The following is a 15,730-nucleotide window of genomic DNA, read 5'->3' as shown; positions in this document are numbered from 1 at the left end:
GAACTTAGATGAGTGAATAAATGAATGAATGGGCTCATTCATTCAACCTCTCTGGCCCTCAGAACACCCTCCAGACACAATCACATCACAGTGCTTGTCATGTTCAGTTGAATGGGCCGGAGGCTTTCAGGAGACAAGAGGTTGGCCGCGGGCCAGAAAGAGGCTTGCTGCGGGCCACATCTGGCCCCTGGGCCGAGGTTTGGATACCCCTGCACTACAACATCAGCTTTCAACTTCTTCTTCAAGTAAACTAGAGATCTGGGATGGAGGGGAATGGACAAAGTTGTTACTGCTTTACAATACTTTCCAGACCCTTGGCTTCTAATCACTTCTGGACTCCTGCCGCTCTTTGTCAAAAGCAAAACACTGTATACTAGAACAGCTTGATTTGCCTTTCAAGATCAGAACCAGTTTTTCCAACCATCAAAACTTTATAGGGTGCTCATTTCCTAATATGAGAACACTTGAAATAAATGCTTCAAATCAGACATCATAACCAGCTATGGTTTCTGCTAAATAGGTTTGGCGGACCATGTTATAATTTTGTACAACGATGAACTCCTTATTTACTCCCCATTATCCATCTTCTCAGCACAGCAGCTGCTGGAAAGTGGCCACTACTAGTTTGGCCATTCAGATATCAGTATGGTTTCAAATTTTGGTTAGTTGCAAATCATAGTTTGTTAGCTATCTTTCCTTAATCATGAATGGAACCACTAGATGTTCTGTTCCATGCTCTCACATTTTATGTATATGGATTTACTGAAAACATAAACACCCTGCCTTTCCCAATTGTTCAATAATCCATTAAAACAAGTTATATATGCAATACAACTAGCCAGCAACAAAACCAGAGAACATCGCCCTCTTCATCTGGCTAATACCTTCCAAAACAAATGGTCCTTCCAGGAGTTTCTAAAACCAGTAGAATGGAACAATGAGAAACATCTTCAGGAAGGTTGTTTCACAGAAACAGAGTGACCACTGAGGAAGCCCTGCTTTTTATGGTTGGAAATTTATACTTGTTTCCACATCGAGGAAGGCCTCAATATGATACAACAAAACTGCTATCATTGGAGCGATTGAACTGAGTGAGATTCAGCAGATGTGACAGTGACGAAGGAGAAAATCTCCAAGCAGGCTCTCTGACAAGTTTGGTCTGATTTGGCCTGAGTTTTCCATCACATGAGCTCCACCTATGTCTCAACCTCTTTCATAGCACTCAACATACCAGAGAGCTGGAAATCTCCAAGGTAAAAAAAAGGGGCAATCCTGTCTTTAGATGCAACTAACTATTCTCAGTGCCAACTTGATCTCCATAATATCATCTGGTTCTCCATGAGAATCAGTGGACAATCCCCTAGACTAGAGCATCTGGATTCATAAGTACCTGCTGATGGACCATCTTAAAGGTGCATCACCTCTGTGCAGACAAGAAGCCATCTGTATCTGAACCTTGATCCATCCATGCTTCATTCACTTAAATGTTTTATTATTCTTATCAAACTTTGTGTAGACTCCCTGTACAGGTATGTGTGTGTGCACATTTACAAACCTATACAAATGGGATGTTGAACATATGGTGGTTGAGGACAAAGCCAATGGGAAGAATTATCCTCCCCCACAATGTTCATTTCTACGTAAAATGGACATTTGAAGAGGGTTCTGATATTGTTAAGGAGCAGCTAACAAAAAACAAACCATAAAATTAGTTGGGCATTCCTAGATCTCTATTAAACGAAGGCTCTTGATAAATTTTATTGTCAAATCATTTAGATGTGAAGTCAGAGTGCACATGGGGACAGAAAGCAAAAGAATCACCACATTTCTGAAGCACATTTTTACACATACACATCCTGTATCCGTGGATTATATATCTGTGGATCTGCCTCAACCAGCCAGCCTTGGCCCCACCAGAACCCTCCAAAGGCTTCCAAGACCTCCCAATGCCTTATACAGTGGTGCCTCGCAAGACGAAACTAATTCGTTCCGCAAGTCGTTTCGTATTGCGAAAATTTCATCTTGCGAAGCGCGGTTTCCCATAGGAATGCATTGAAATTTAATTAATGCGTTCCAATGGGCAAAAAAAGTCAGAACAAAGTCAAATTTGGTTTACAAAGTGTTTATTAAGTGCTCTTTAAAGGCATACTGTACAGAGGATTTCAAAAATTTCAAGCACAAAACTTCAACTTTTTAATTTTAAAAATTCGTCTTGCGAAGCCATAGAAAAAATTTGTCTTGCGAAGCATGGCCATAGAAAAATTCGTCTTGCGTGTCACCAGAAAAAATCACAAAAATGCTTTCGTCTTGCGAGTTTTTCGGTGTGTGAGGCATTCGTCTTGCGAGGCACCACTGTACTTCCAGAAATCAGAAGAAGCGTGTTTTTTTCAGCCTTTTTGGCCATTCTGAAGCCCACAGAGGCCGTGGACGGATGAACAGCTCCAGTCACCTTTGGAGGCTTTAAAGAGGCCAAAACTGCAGATTTTGGTATCTGCAGGGGTCCGAGAATGGTCCTAGGCCCCACCTAGATGGGTAGGTGGGTGAGTAGAGAAATAGAACATATAAATTAAGGATAATGTTGCCTGTATTTTCTGTAATTTTCATTTCCAAAGACTCCCCCAGTTCTAGTTAGGACAAACATTTGAAGTATTTGGCAGTTCACCATCCACTCTGCTGACTCTCTCTCATTCCTTTCATTGCCCATATCCACTGTCACCAAACCATACCACTACTCCCTTTAAAATATGACAAGAAAACAGCTGTTCCTCTTGGCTCCATTGACAAAAAGTCTAGTTCACACCATGGTCATATCTTACCTTGACCACTGCAAAACTTCTTGCTGATCTTCTGCTGGCTCATCTTGGACCCTTTAATTCTGTATAACACTCAACTGCTGAAATAATTCACTTCTCTTATTCCTCCAACCACATCAAACCTTTCACATTACATTCCTTCACTGTGTTCCTGAATCCAGAACAAGCTCCAGGTCCACCTTCAAAGCCCATTATGGCCTTGTCCTGCCATACCTCTCATATCCCATAACACTCCTACCTGTGATCTTAGCTTCTCCATCACCCCTTAAACTACAAAAATGTCTTGCTCATGCAAGGGACTCATCCCTTTCTCTCATGTCTCCACTTATGCTCGGAGCCCAAATGACATCTCCACCCTTACTTTCTTCAAATTGCTTTACCTTTTACATGAGACTGCGGGCCCAATCCTAACCAATTTTCCAGAGCTGGTGCAACTGTGCCAATGAGGCATGTGCTGCATCCTGCGGTGGGGAGGCAGTCACAGAGGCCTCCTTAAGGTATGGGAACATTTGTTCCCTTACCTTGGGGCTGCATTGCAGTGCTGGAAAATTGGATAGGATTGGGCCTTTTGTTACCACACTTTAATCACTACACACTTTAATCACAATTTACTACTATAACTAAGCTTTTAACCCATTTCTGCCCATATGAGCTACAGGTAGAACCTATATGTTGTGTGTGTGTACACAGATGGGTTTTTAACACGTGTAACTGACACCACTGCATATTCTTGCCTCCATTTCCTTCCCATTCTTTTATTGCTTCCACTGTATCTATCTCATGGGCAGTGGTTCCCAAACATTTTAGCATTGGGACCCACCTTAAAAAAAGGTTTCACTTTACCAGCCGCTCAAAACTTTGTGGCTATAAAGGAAATTGGGCAGCAGTACTCCCCCAAGTAGCATGTTGTTTAACCCTTGATGCATGTCTGCCTTTTCCGTTTCATGACTCACCAAAAACTGCATGTTGATGGGCTGGTAGGCCACAGACCCACAGTTTTGGAATGGCTGATCTAGACTGAAAGAGTCACAATTTCTTGAGCAAGGCACCTCGATTACGAAGGATGATGATGGCACCACTACCACTACCTTTTCTGACAATTCATTCTGAAAGTCTGATTCATTGATCAGTTAAAATGAGTTGGGAGCTTTAGTGCATTTAGTCCTGATGAAGTTTTGTGATTTGCAATGAAATTCATTGGGCTTTATAATTGTTTTCAAATATGTCAGGTTCCCTAGCCCAATATGTTCTAACTACAGAGAAATTTATAATCAAGATCTACCAATATCTTACTGGGAAAGTCCAGTATTTTATTCAGATATTTAACTCTGCACAACATGTAATTTAGATCTATGAACAAATTTAGATATATGAACAAGTAGTTCATATGGTCAAGAAAGCTATTTAACAGCCTTACTTTCCAGAATACAAATTAGTTGGTCTTTTTGAAAATGTATATAAATTGTTAAGGGTACAAATAAAAATGGACCACAGATCTCCAATGAGACTGGGTAACATTTCATTTAAAAAAACTGCAAACATAAAGCCTCTTAAGATATTACAATAGACCTAACACCCTTGAGATTTGTCTCTTGTTCTCAAAAGACAGAGTTTTAAGCAACCACATTAAAGCAAAAAATTATCCTGGGGAGTACGACTTATTTTTATGGACAAGAGAAATTAAACATTTATGGTTCTCAAGCTAAGCTTTTACCCTGTTACTAAATGACTTTGGTACATTTATTAGCTACACACCATTTGACCTTACAAGCGTAATTTCAAATTGTATGCGGATTTTCTTCATGAACTCTACTAAGCTGGATAGAAATCTACTCTGTTGTCCACAAGGAGCATTACTTTGGCCCAACACCTATGGGGCCTTGCACTGCTGGTACTAGTATTTCGGTAGCTCAGGCCCCTTTATGGTTGCACAACCGCCGGGTTGCCATCATGAGTTTCTGGACTGCTGCTGAAAATGGGCAGCGTTACAGTGCATGAAGCAGTAGCTCCAGAGGCATCAATTGGTACAGGTAAATTAGTAAATGTTGCAGGTGGGGAGGTGGGCAGGGGGAGTTGCAGGGAATGGATCTCATGATGTTTTCTCCTCTCAAACACAAGCCAGCAAAACGGTTGGTATAGATCCAAAGAGACTCATAGGCAATCAGGCAGTCTACTGGCGCATAAGTAAAAACCAATGGCCCTCTCCCACCATTTAATGTAATGTGTGCTCAGCCAGTGTATCTTCACTGGTGCCAATGGAGAGGGACAGGATTGGGCAGTTTGTCTCAATGGTGGCCATGCTGCATTTTAGTGTGAAAAGCCATGATGTGTATGTGCAACCACCTGATTTTAGAAATGGGCTATGTCAGAATGCCAGATGCAAGGGAGGGCACCAGGATGCAGGTCTCTTGTTATCTAGTGTGCTCCCTGGGGCATTTGGTGGGCCGCTGTGAGATACAGGAAGCTGGACTAGATGGGCCTATGGCCTGATCCAGTGTGGATGTTCAGTTAAGTTGTCCTTGTCTCCATCCTATTTAGTCATGACAGCCTTCTCTTCTGGTTATTCCAGGGGCTATGAGGGTAGAATTTTTTCCAATTCTGGGAATTTGATTTTATTGGCAGGCCTGGTTGAGATGTTAGGAGCACTCCTGCTGTTTCTCCTGAAACATTGCAGTCCAATCAATAGTATTAGAGAAATGGGGTGTACCTCTTAACATCCTAGGAATTAGTATCACTTTTTTTTTTTAAGTCTATGAATTGTTTGACTATGTATATGTGTAATATGCCAATAAAGGTTCTGAAACTAGATTTTATTGGGGAGGACAAGTGCAGTGAAATCCACCATCACTCAAATATTGAATAGGCACAGTCTACACAAAGGTGAAATGCTATCTTTCTGACTCAGGATCACAAAGATATGGCAAATGCTTCTGAGTTGCACTATCATGGGTGAGTTTTTCCAAATCCTCTTGCCTTTGACCACTGGCCACTCATATATCCAGCCACATTTGGTGAGATGAGGGTTACCAGAATTCAGGAACACGGTAACAGATACTTCACTGATTAATAGTACGACACCAGTAACCACATACTTAGAGTCATCGCATGTCACAAACTGTTGCTTGAAGCTGCCCTTCAACAGTTAGCTTTCAAGGAGTAGTGAAACAGAGACTTGATGCAGAGTGAGTCACATAACATTATGTTGGACACTCTCCTGAGCACCATAAACACCCTTCCATCAGGGCCAGGCTGTAGCAATGGAGGCCAATCTAGTTCAGGCAGGTATACTGTCCAACAGAGGGACCACCTGACAGATGCTGAACTGAAGCTGCAAAAACCAGTACCAAAAGCCCAGAGGAGGCAGCATTGTTCAGTTGATCAACCAAGGGCCCCTTCTAATTATACTAGGCCTGGTCAAACTAGAGGTTTCATACAGCCTACCAACTCTAGAGACTGCACACCCCATTGACTTCATTTAAAGAAATGGAGAGGGTCTTGTAGGCCAACTCCTCCAGCCCACTGCTTCGTGCTGAAGGAGGCTCTGAAGCTTGAGCATGCAAGCAAGTTTCAGTAGCTCACAATATTTATTTATTTCTAGTTATACAGGTATTTATATACCACCTTTCTTTGGTCATCAGATTTCTCCTCAGACTTTAATCCAAGGCGGTTTACATAGGCAGGCTGTTCTAAACCCCTGTAGGGATTTTTACAATTGAATAGTTCTAGTCTTTCATAGAACTCCTTGTTCCAGCTGGATTCCTTCCCGGTCTGGCCTCTCTCTGGCCCTTTGCCTCCCACTCTCCACTTGACAGCAACTCCTCTCTGCCACCGAGGGTCAGCTCATCAGTATATCAGCGTGTCATCAGTTCTCGGGTACTTCCGGTTGTTTCGAACTGGCAGCCTCAGATCTTCAGGCATACAAGGTGGCAGCTCTACCAACTGAGTCAGACCTCCTGCTCTCAGAATACTAGCTTTAAGGCTTAGATCTAGGCCATGTGGCTCCTAGCTGAAGCCCTGAATCACTGACACCTTCCTTAAAGTGCTGCTATTTTTCCATGTCTTGAAAAAGAAGGAGATACTATGCCCCTCAAATATTCTAATTTCCTAGGCACCAGCATAAAATATCTTCAAGTTTTAGGGACCACATGCCTAGGATTTTCCCAGCCATGTCAGGGGGGAATTGCAACTGAAACACAATAATTATAGTCATACCCCTGATGTAACTTCTAGAGCTCAGCCTACTTCCAAGAATTTTGAACCCTTCTTCATATTATTTTAAAACTACAGTGGTTACAAAATGGAAGAACAGAAAGTTTGGCAAAGTTGAAGCATCTTTAAAGATTCCACCACAAATATTTTCATAGAGACTATTTAAAGAATTCTGACAATCCATTCAAAGAAAGCTTCAGATTTATAAGCGAGGAATTGCTGTATAAGTGATCACAGTATATATACTAGTATACTTTGGTAGAATTTATCAATAATGGAAAGTCTTTTTATCAAATATGCCACAAGGCTTAAGTATGAAATACTGCCACTCTTGTGTGAATTACATATACACAAACATGCACCCTGCGTGTTGATGTAATTTTGCCACCTGCAGAATAACCAGTAGGTAGTGCCAGAACAGCAAGCTGTGGGGCGGATCTGACTTTCTGCTGTAAATAAGCCTATTCCTGTCTACAAGTGCCACAGACTGCTGTTCCCAGAGCCGACTGGGGTAACCAATATTCCAGGTTGGCCACCTATTGAATATATATGCGGCCAAAGGTGAATCATTTATTGCTCCTCCATAGATGCCCATATTACTGTTAGCAGAAACTGCACCAAATACACATGAAGCAGCCCAAGGGACTGTTCAAGCCTCCCCTTGAAAGGAAAAGAACATTCAGACAGAAGTATAAGGAATTCAAAGGTATATAAAGGAAGGGTTCAGGGTTCATCTATATTTGAGCGGCAAAAATCAATGACTTCAACAAGTGCCATAAACAACCATAGCTTCCAGAAATGGATGATCATCTATCTGTATGTGGTGTAAATATAATTCTTATAAAGGGTTCTGCAAGAATAATCAATTCAAAATTCAACAATCCTCCTGTGCATTTGTTCATATACTTTACACATGTGTGACTTTTAAACACAGATTTTAAGTTTATCCTCACAGGCACTGTAGAGACACACAACCCCGAAGACTGGAACTCGCTGCCACTTCCATTTATCTCAGTAGGTTTAGCAGACCAATTAGCACAGCTGTGCTATATCTCAAGAAAATAACTGTTTTCTCTCACTCACACCCAGGTAGGGGTAGACTTACAGAGCACGATATTATTTGTTGGAAGCATTTGCCTCACAGACGAGATTTTCCCACTATAAGCTGCTGACAAACAAAGATAGAACTGGAGATGAGAAAACTGAAAACTTCCATGTCCTTTTTGCTCTCATAGTCCCAAAATGCCCTTCTGGCGATATTCTTGAATAATGATGATCTCGAACTCCTAGTATGGGAAATCAATCTTACCATATCTTGGCTGCCACACCAAATCCCTAGATCAAGGAGAAGCAGAGCTATAACAGTTTGTTTGTGTAGCTAAGCAGGCCCCAACTTCAGTGTTGAGTTTATTTATGATAGCTTGTTCGCCAGTTCCATCTTCCTAGCACTCAGGTCTGAGCTGCTTATAAACAGTTGCACTACTGACACTCACCAAGGGCAAAGGCCACACACACTTAAAGGGGCTGCAGAATCCATCCCTCCTCAATTCTTTGTAGTTCTACAGTCCAACACTTGATGGACATTATCCTGATGACATCATGGCCTGTGGAATGTACTACTACAAAAAAGAGACTGTCAGGAAACAAAGGATATGGATTGAATCTCATCTTCCCAGAAAGCCCTGGATGGAAAGACAAACGCTCCTCTGCAATCCCTCCACTAGCTTAGAAACACAAGACAGAACATTTAATGGGAAAAGCCAACTTCTTCTGCAGATCAGCCTTTCTCAGACGGCTTTGTAGGCAAAACAATTCCAAAGTGGTACAAAATTCCTTGTATTTGTGAGACCTCCTTGTTTTATGAAATCCTACCCATCACTATAAACTAAAGTATCAAAGGCATATACAGAACGCATTTCCATTCAAATGTGTTTTCTTTCTCATACAAGGACACTCTCCAAAGCCAAAATTCACAACAAACCTATGTTTGTGCAGCTACCCCCCTTCCTTCTTTACAAGGATGCAACACCATATAGTTCCTTTGAGTACGCTCAGCTAAATAAAGGAATAACGTTCATAACAACACAACAAAACAGCAGCAGCTGAAGCCACAAGAGAGATATTGCATCACCTCGGCGATAGCAATACAGGGGAGAAAGAAACGCAAGGACAGTTGATGTACCTTAAGCAAATAATAATAATAAGGGTTTGGAAATGCAGCCTCCATGCCCATTTTGTAGTCATTCTTTGGCCGGGGGACGGGGACACCTTCTCGTTCTGAATTCTAATTCCAGAGGTGATTTGTGAGAGAGGGCAGCAAGGGACACCTGATAGAGCACTTGGTGAAATTTATCTCTGAAATGAAAATAGCCCCCCCCCCAACCACCCATGCACCCAAACATCTATAAAGGACGATCAAGCAGCCTCTGGACATCGCTCCCAAGCAGCTAATTGTAAGGGAGAGCAAATGAACTGTACAGAGAGCAGGCTGCCAGCCAGTCTTCCTTGATGAGTATCAATACAAGCAGATCTCTTGTGTGGGACGTGGTCGCCCTGACAAGCCAAAGGCTTGCCTTGCATTGCCTTTCCACCAATCCATTTTTCCTTCACGCTTCACAAATGGTCTTTAATTCCCGCAGAGAGGAATCCCAGGCAAAAATCCGCCCCGAGAGAGAGAGAGAGAGAGGGTCTCTGGCTTTTTTGTAGGTGAGGACCAAAATTTAAACATCTGGGCCACCGCATCTTGATGGCGGAGAGAGGAGAAGAAGAGCAAGCTGAGCCGTTGCTATTGGCGACATTGAACTCCCGCCTGCTAATGAGAACAAAACGCCAGGTAGGGCTAAGACTTGGGGCGCTGCAAGGCAAGGCTCCATTAGCAGTCAATGGAGCAAAGGGTGGGAGAATTTACTCTGGGAAAGCTAGCCGGGGACCCTCGTGGCCCAATGGGCCAGGCAAAGGGAGGGCTGCGCACTCCAGGCAAAAGGACCATCCATTCATTCATTCATTCATTCACTGGGCCAAGGGAAGGAGAGGCACCCCCACCCCCACCCTCCTGCCCATACAGCACCCCTTGCTCAGCCCCCCCCCACCCTTTTCTCCACTAGGGAAGGCAGAGAAGCTTCATTCCCTGCTCCTCCCCTCTCAAAAGATGGAACCTCTTGGTGTACCTGAGACCCAAGGGGGGGGATGTCATCCTTTCATGTCATCACCTCCCTTCTCTCCTCACAGCCATGGCCCCCCTCAGCCCCCCACACAGTACACTCGCCCCCCCCCTCACCACACACACACAGACACGAATACATCCCCAGCACTGCCCATGGACAGGCAGAGAGCCCCACGGCTTGCCATTACCTGCCTCCGGCGGGGACCAGGCTGCTGCTGCTGCTGGAGCGGGAGGGGGGCATCGCCTAGCCCAGCCCAGCCCGCACAGCTCGCCTCGCGGCCCCCCCGCCTGCTCCTCAGCGCTGCCGGGCTGGCCACCCAGACGCCCCACATCCAAGGGCCATTTCCCGGGGAGCCTCCTCACACATGCCCGGCGCAACCTCTCCAGGAGGAGGAAGAAGAGGAGGAGGCTCCCGGCTCTCTCACGCCCAAGCAGGCAGAGCGGAGCAGAACAGCGCCAGCCCCCGCGGGAGGGAGGGAGAGGCGGGCAGGGAGGGACTGCCGGCGGCGGCGGCAAGGCGCAGGAGACCCAGGAGGACCAGGCGCGGGGCGGGCGGCTTGGCTTACCTCTGGCGGGCTCCTGCTCAAGGCTGGGTCTGGAGAGGGGCCGCTGGCCGGCGCGCCGTGCCCAGCTCGCCGCTTGCCTCCGCCTCGGCCAGCCTTGCGCCCTGACGCGCGCCCCCCGCCGCTGCGGCTGCGCTCCACTCAGTGCTGCTCCGAGCAGCCGCCGCAGCGCCGTCGCCGCCACCGCCGCCTGCCCGGGCACGGGCACGGGCAGCCCCCGGCCGCCGCCATCGCCTGGGCCAAGCCACAGGCTGCGCTACAGCCGCCGCCTCCTTGCCGAGCCGGAGCGCCCCGCTGCGCCTCTGCGCGCTCTCCGACGCCGCCTGCTTCCTTCCCCAAGGCAGGCGCCGCCGGCTGGGCTCGCCCTCGCTCTGCGCGGTGCCGCGCTGCGCCCCAGGGCCAGAGGGGGCTCCGCAGACCCCCCGCCCGCCCGCCTCGCCACTGGAAGCAGGCCGGCCGCCAAGGCGACGATGCCCGCAGCAAGGGAGCCGTGCGCTGTTGCGAGCCGCCAGGAGGAGGCAGCGGGAGAGGCGCGCGGAAAACCCGGATCTGAAGCGGCTGGGGGGCGAGGGCTCCACCTACAGCCCGGCGCCTACGCGGGAGGAGGAGAGGAGGGGGCTCCGCACGGCTTTTGTTCCTCCGTCCTCGGCGGCTCGAGGAGGTCGCCCAGCTGTGGGGGGACGGAGGGCTCCGGCTCCTCTCTCTCCACCCTCCTCCTCCCGCCTGTCAGTTCTTCTGACCAGGACGGTCCGGTTGCCCCCAGCTGCCTTTCCCCCTCGGCTCTGGTCCCTCTCGGGTCCGTCCGGGCCATGGAGCATCCCTCTCTCTCTCTGCCCACATCAGCATTCTCAAGATATATATCTCTCTCTCTCTGCTTCTCTATGGACGTTCATGCCACTTGACTCCTTTGGAACTCCCTGTCACTTCAGCCCTGTCACTTCCAAGCTCCCCCCTTGGCCATGAGATTCTACTGGATTTTCAACCTTTTTCACCTCATGGCACACTGGCAAGGCACTACTATGGTCAAGACACACCATTGGATTTTTTGACAATCGACAAGGCACACTGCTGCCAATGGGGGGGGGGCTCACATCCCCCAATGGCCCTACTAATAAATGACCCTCTCCCAAATGCCTACAGCACACCTGGAGACGGTGTGCCATGGCACAGTGTTTGAAAATGGCTGCTCTATGGGCATTCATGCCACTTTATTCCCTTGGAACTCCCTGTCACTTCAGTTACAGGAAGGGAGGAAATGAGCTTCCTCCTTGGCCATGAGATTCTACTGGAGCAGTGATTTTCAACCTTTTTTGTCTCACTGACAAGGCACTAGAATAGTCAAAGCACACCATCGTTGTTTTTTTTAGCATCAACAAGGCACACTGTGCTGCCAATCCGGAGCTCACAACCCCCAGTGGCCCTACTAATAAATGACCCTCTCCCAAATACCTGGAGACCATTCATGGCACACCAATGTGCCATGGCCCAGTGGTTGAAAATGACTGCTCTATGGGCATTCATGCCATTTGACTCCCTTGGAACTCTATGGGCGAAATCCTAACCCCTTATGTCAGTACTTTCCAGCACTGACATAGGGCAATGCAGCTCTGAGGTAAGGGAACAAACATTCCCTTACTTTGAGGAGGCCTCCATGAGTGACACCCAACTGCAAGATGCAGCACATGTCCCACTGGAAAGCACTGACATATGGGGTTAGGACTGCACCCTATGTCACTTCAGTTACAGGGAGGGAATGAGCCCTGGCCCTTGGCCCTGAGATTCTATTGGAGCAGTGATTTTCAACCTTTTTCATCTCATGCCACACTGACATGGTACTAAAATTGTCAAGGCACACCATAAGCCTTTTGACAATTGACAAGGTACACTGTACTGTTGGCTGGGGTTTCACATCCCCCAATGACCCTACTAATAAATGACCCTCCCTCAAACTCCCGTGGCACACCTGCAGACCATTCATGGCACACCAATGTGCCATGACACTGTGGTTGAAAATGGCTGTCCTGGAGACTCGCACATTGTTGGGACAATGGAGAGCAATGATCTTCCTCCTTTTGGCATCCGAGTTCCAGCTTTAACCCCTCCTTGCCGCATGGGACCCACTATTGATTGTAGATCATATAGTCATGCATATCCTTCTCCCTGTTTTTCTCTTTCCCTATTTTTTTTCACCCATTTCATTCTCCCCCCCAACCCATTTTTGCCCAGCCCACTGGTGTACACATTTGGTCCCTGTTGCGTATATGCAACATTGGGCAGAAATGACTTAAAAGAACTCAAAAGGACATGGCAGGAGCAGCAGCATCACATTTGTGCCACCCAGCTTAGATTGGGGCGTGAGCCAGATGTGGGTCTGGATCATGATCCACCAATTGAAGATGGATGATTTGGAGGGGAAAGGCAGTCTCCAAGGCTAGGTATACAAACCAGCTCTAAAGAACCATGTGTTCTCCCTGCAGCCCTCCCAATGCACAGAACAACTGCCTCTCCATCAAGTCCCTATAGTCTCTTGCTTCCCCCTCTTCCTGTGCCTCTCCAGCACATCTGGTTGCACTCTCCTTACAGCTGAAGCATCTTTCCTTAGGCCTGTTCTCTTGCAGCTCAGCTCCTCCCAGTCCAAACCTCTTATGAGGCTGACACTACACTGCCCTAAATGCAACCACTTCTCTCTGTCAGAAGTTGTACCATTGTTGCAGCTGTCAGCATATCAGACAAATGAAACCATAGTATTCGAGGATGGTGGGTAATCTTTCGAGTGTCCATATGAATTTATTGGAATATAAAGACATCTGCAACTGGATCTATCAGCTTTTCCCATTAGCACAAACCAAAATTGCTGAGAGATAATTTGGGAGCTTCCCCAACCACTTGGTGATGGTATACTTCCCCATAATTCCATTCTTTCTGCTTTGATGGCCTCTTGAATGTAAAAGGAAGGACACATCACACACTGCTATCCAGCAAATTCTTAATGTAATATAAGTGAGTACAAGTGACTGTGGGCACAATCCAAACCAGGTCTACTTACAAGTAAGTCCTATTTTGTTCAATGGAACTTACTCTCAGGAAAGTGTGGTTAGGATTGCAGCCTGTGTGCTGAATGGAGGGGGGCAGAATAGCTGGGCTCTTCATTGGAATGGCAGAAAAACATTATGAGGAAGGAAAGGTGCTGTGACCGCAACTGTGTATTAGACTAATCTCAAGTGTTGAATTTTTTTTGCACCTGATGGAAAAATTGACTCCTCTCTGAAGCTAACTTTTAAGAAATGACACTCCGAGATAAGAGATGGGAGGCAGAAAAATGGCTCCCACCATGCATCTGTTTCTTGGTATTACCCAATTGTGAGACTGTCCTAACAGAAGGTCCATAAGAGTTTCAGAGCACAATCTTACCCTGTGCTGGAATAGGCAGACCGACTGGCCTGTGCTGTATCCAGTGTGGGTTTGGTGCAGGCAGGGGTGCAACTTGGAGTAAAGGAATTTCCTTCCTCTTGTCCCCAGAAACACCCCAGGCAGCCCTATGGGGCTACTCAGATCTACATCTGCAATTTTGTAGGCACACATCCAAGCAGCCCAAGTAACACTGCTTGGGCTGGGGGTTGGGATCCAGCCTGCACCACTGCGGATGGTCCCACCCCCTCCTGGGCACAATCTGCCCCCACACTGTCCTCCCTTGCCCAGAAACTCCCATTCCTCCCCACCCTGTGCCAGTCTGCCCAGGCTGGCAAAAACCTACCTCCTTTGTGCTTGAGGAGGTCTCCATGACTGGCCTTCAACTGCAGGATGCAGCACATGCCCACTGGCACAGCTATGCCAGTGTGGGAAAGTTGGTTAGTATTTGGGCCTTAGACTGTTCTGTACTTCTCTCAAAGAGAGAGATGAAATTCCACCCTTTGTGAAAAACATTTCTTCCTGTGTAAAAAGGTGGGCCCTTTTTGGCAATTCTTCAGCATTGGGACAGGGTAAAAAATGTTCACCTCCTTTGATTATGAAGCCATCTCTAGTATGATCCTTCCCTCTCTCACAGCATATGCTTTGCCATGAAAGGGAATTGGGTAGCGCTGGGTATCTTGCTGCAGATCACCACCTTTCGAGCTCTTGGCAAAGCACTTCTGTCACAGTCCAGGATCTCACCAACCAATCTCACACACTCCAGGTTCACTGGTCAAACACCCGCCAATGAGTCAGAAATGCATGTTTTCAATTTGTTCTTGTGCATCTTGCTATCTGAAGTGTCCCAACACTCCATGAGAGAGCAGGGCACAGTTCCCAGACAAATAAGCCAAAAGATGAGTTGGGAAGCTAAAGTCCTACAGGCTAACTTCCCAGCTCTTGCAATCTCTGAGCTTCTTAAACTCCAGAGCTTCAATGCTCTGGTTCATTCCAGTTGCAGAATGGTGGCCCAGGCCAGACTTGGATGAACCCAGTTCCTTTGTACTCATACAGACATGAGTCTATAATAACAGAATAGTATATTTGGAGAATAGACATAAGGTTACAAATTACTTGATGTTCCCTAAACATTTAGGTATTCTAGAGAATACATTACACATGCAATAAAGCTAAGCTTACTTGTTCCTAATGCTCACTTGGACCTTTCCAACTTCTGAGCTTAAGCAAAGGGTAGCTAGTCTACCAGCCATCCATGATAGAATAACAAAAACACCCCCCCCCCCATTATAGGATTTAAAAAAAAATACCTTAAATGTAGTTCTCAGCCAACCAGAGATTTGGACCTGCCACAACTTCTGAGAAATGATCTCCTGAACTGAGGCTACTGTGGGTCACTCACTGTGATCGCTCACAACTGGAGATTCACAGCTGCAGCCAATCCCCAATTAGCAAGACCTTGAAGATTCAGCACTCTCACCAGAGGAAGTGAGATTAAAGATAAGGACTTCCTTTCCCAGTCGGCTAACAAGTTCTGGTTTCACAGCTGTTTCAAAATAGCTGTGGCCTACAAG

The 15,730-nt window shown here is 46.5% G+C and overlaps 1 protein-coding gene across 4 annotated transcripts in view; it reads right to left on the bottom strand.

The window, feature by feature from the left end:
* The window catches only part of ADGRL3 (adhesion G protein-coupled receptor L3), a 675,925-nt gene extending 665,113 nt beyond the window's left edge, over positions 1-10,812 (bottom strand). For all 4 annotated transcript variants that reach the window (XM_066612512.1, XM_066612511.1, XM_066612509.1 and 1 more), the window contains exon 1: positions 10,752-10,812. The gene's annotated coding sequence lies outside the window, so the exon portion shown is untranslated. The remainder of the gene's footprint in view (positions 1-10,751) is intronic.
* Between the last annotated feature and the right edge of the window lie 4,918 nt (positions 10,813-15,730).

This window comes from Tiliqua scincoides, chromosome 2 (assembly GCF_035046505.1).
Source record: "Tiliqua scincoides isolate rTilSci1 chromosome 2, rTilSci1.hap2, whole genome shotgun sequence".
NCBI lineage: Eukaryota > Metazoa > Chordata > Lepidosauria > Squamata > Scincidae > Tiliqua > Tiliqua scincoides.
This window is presented reverse-complemented; position numbering and strand designations above follow the sequence as displayed.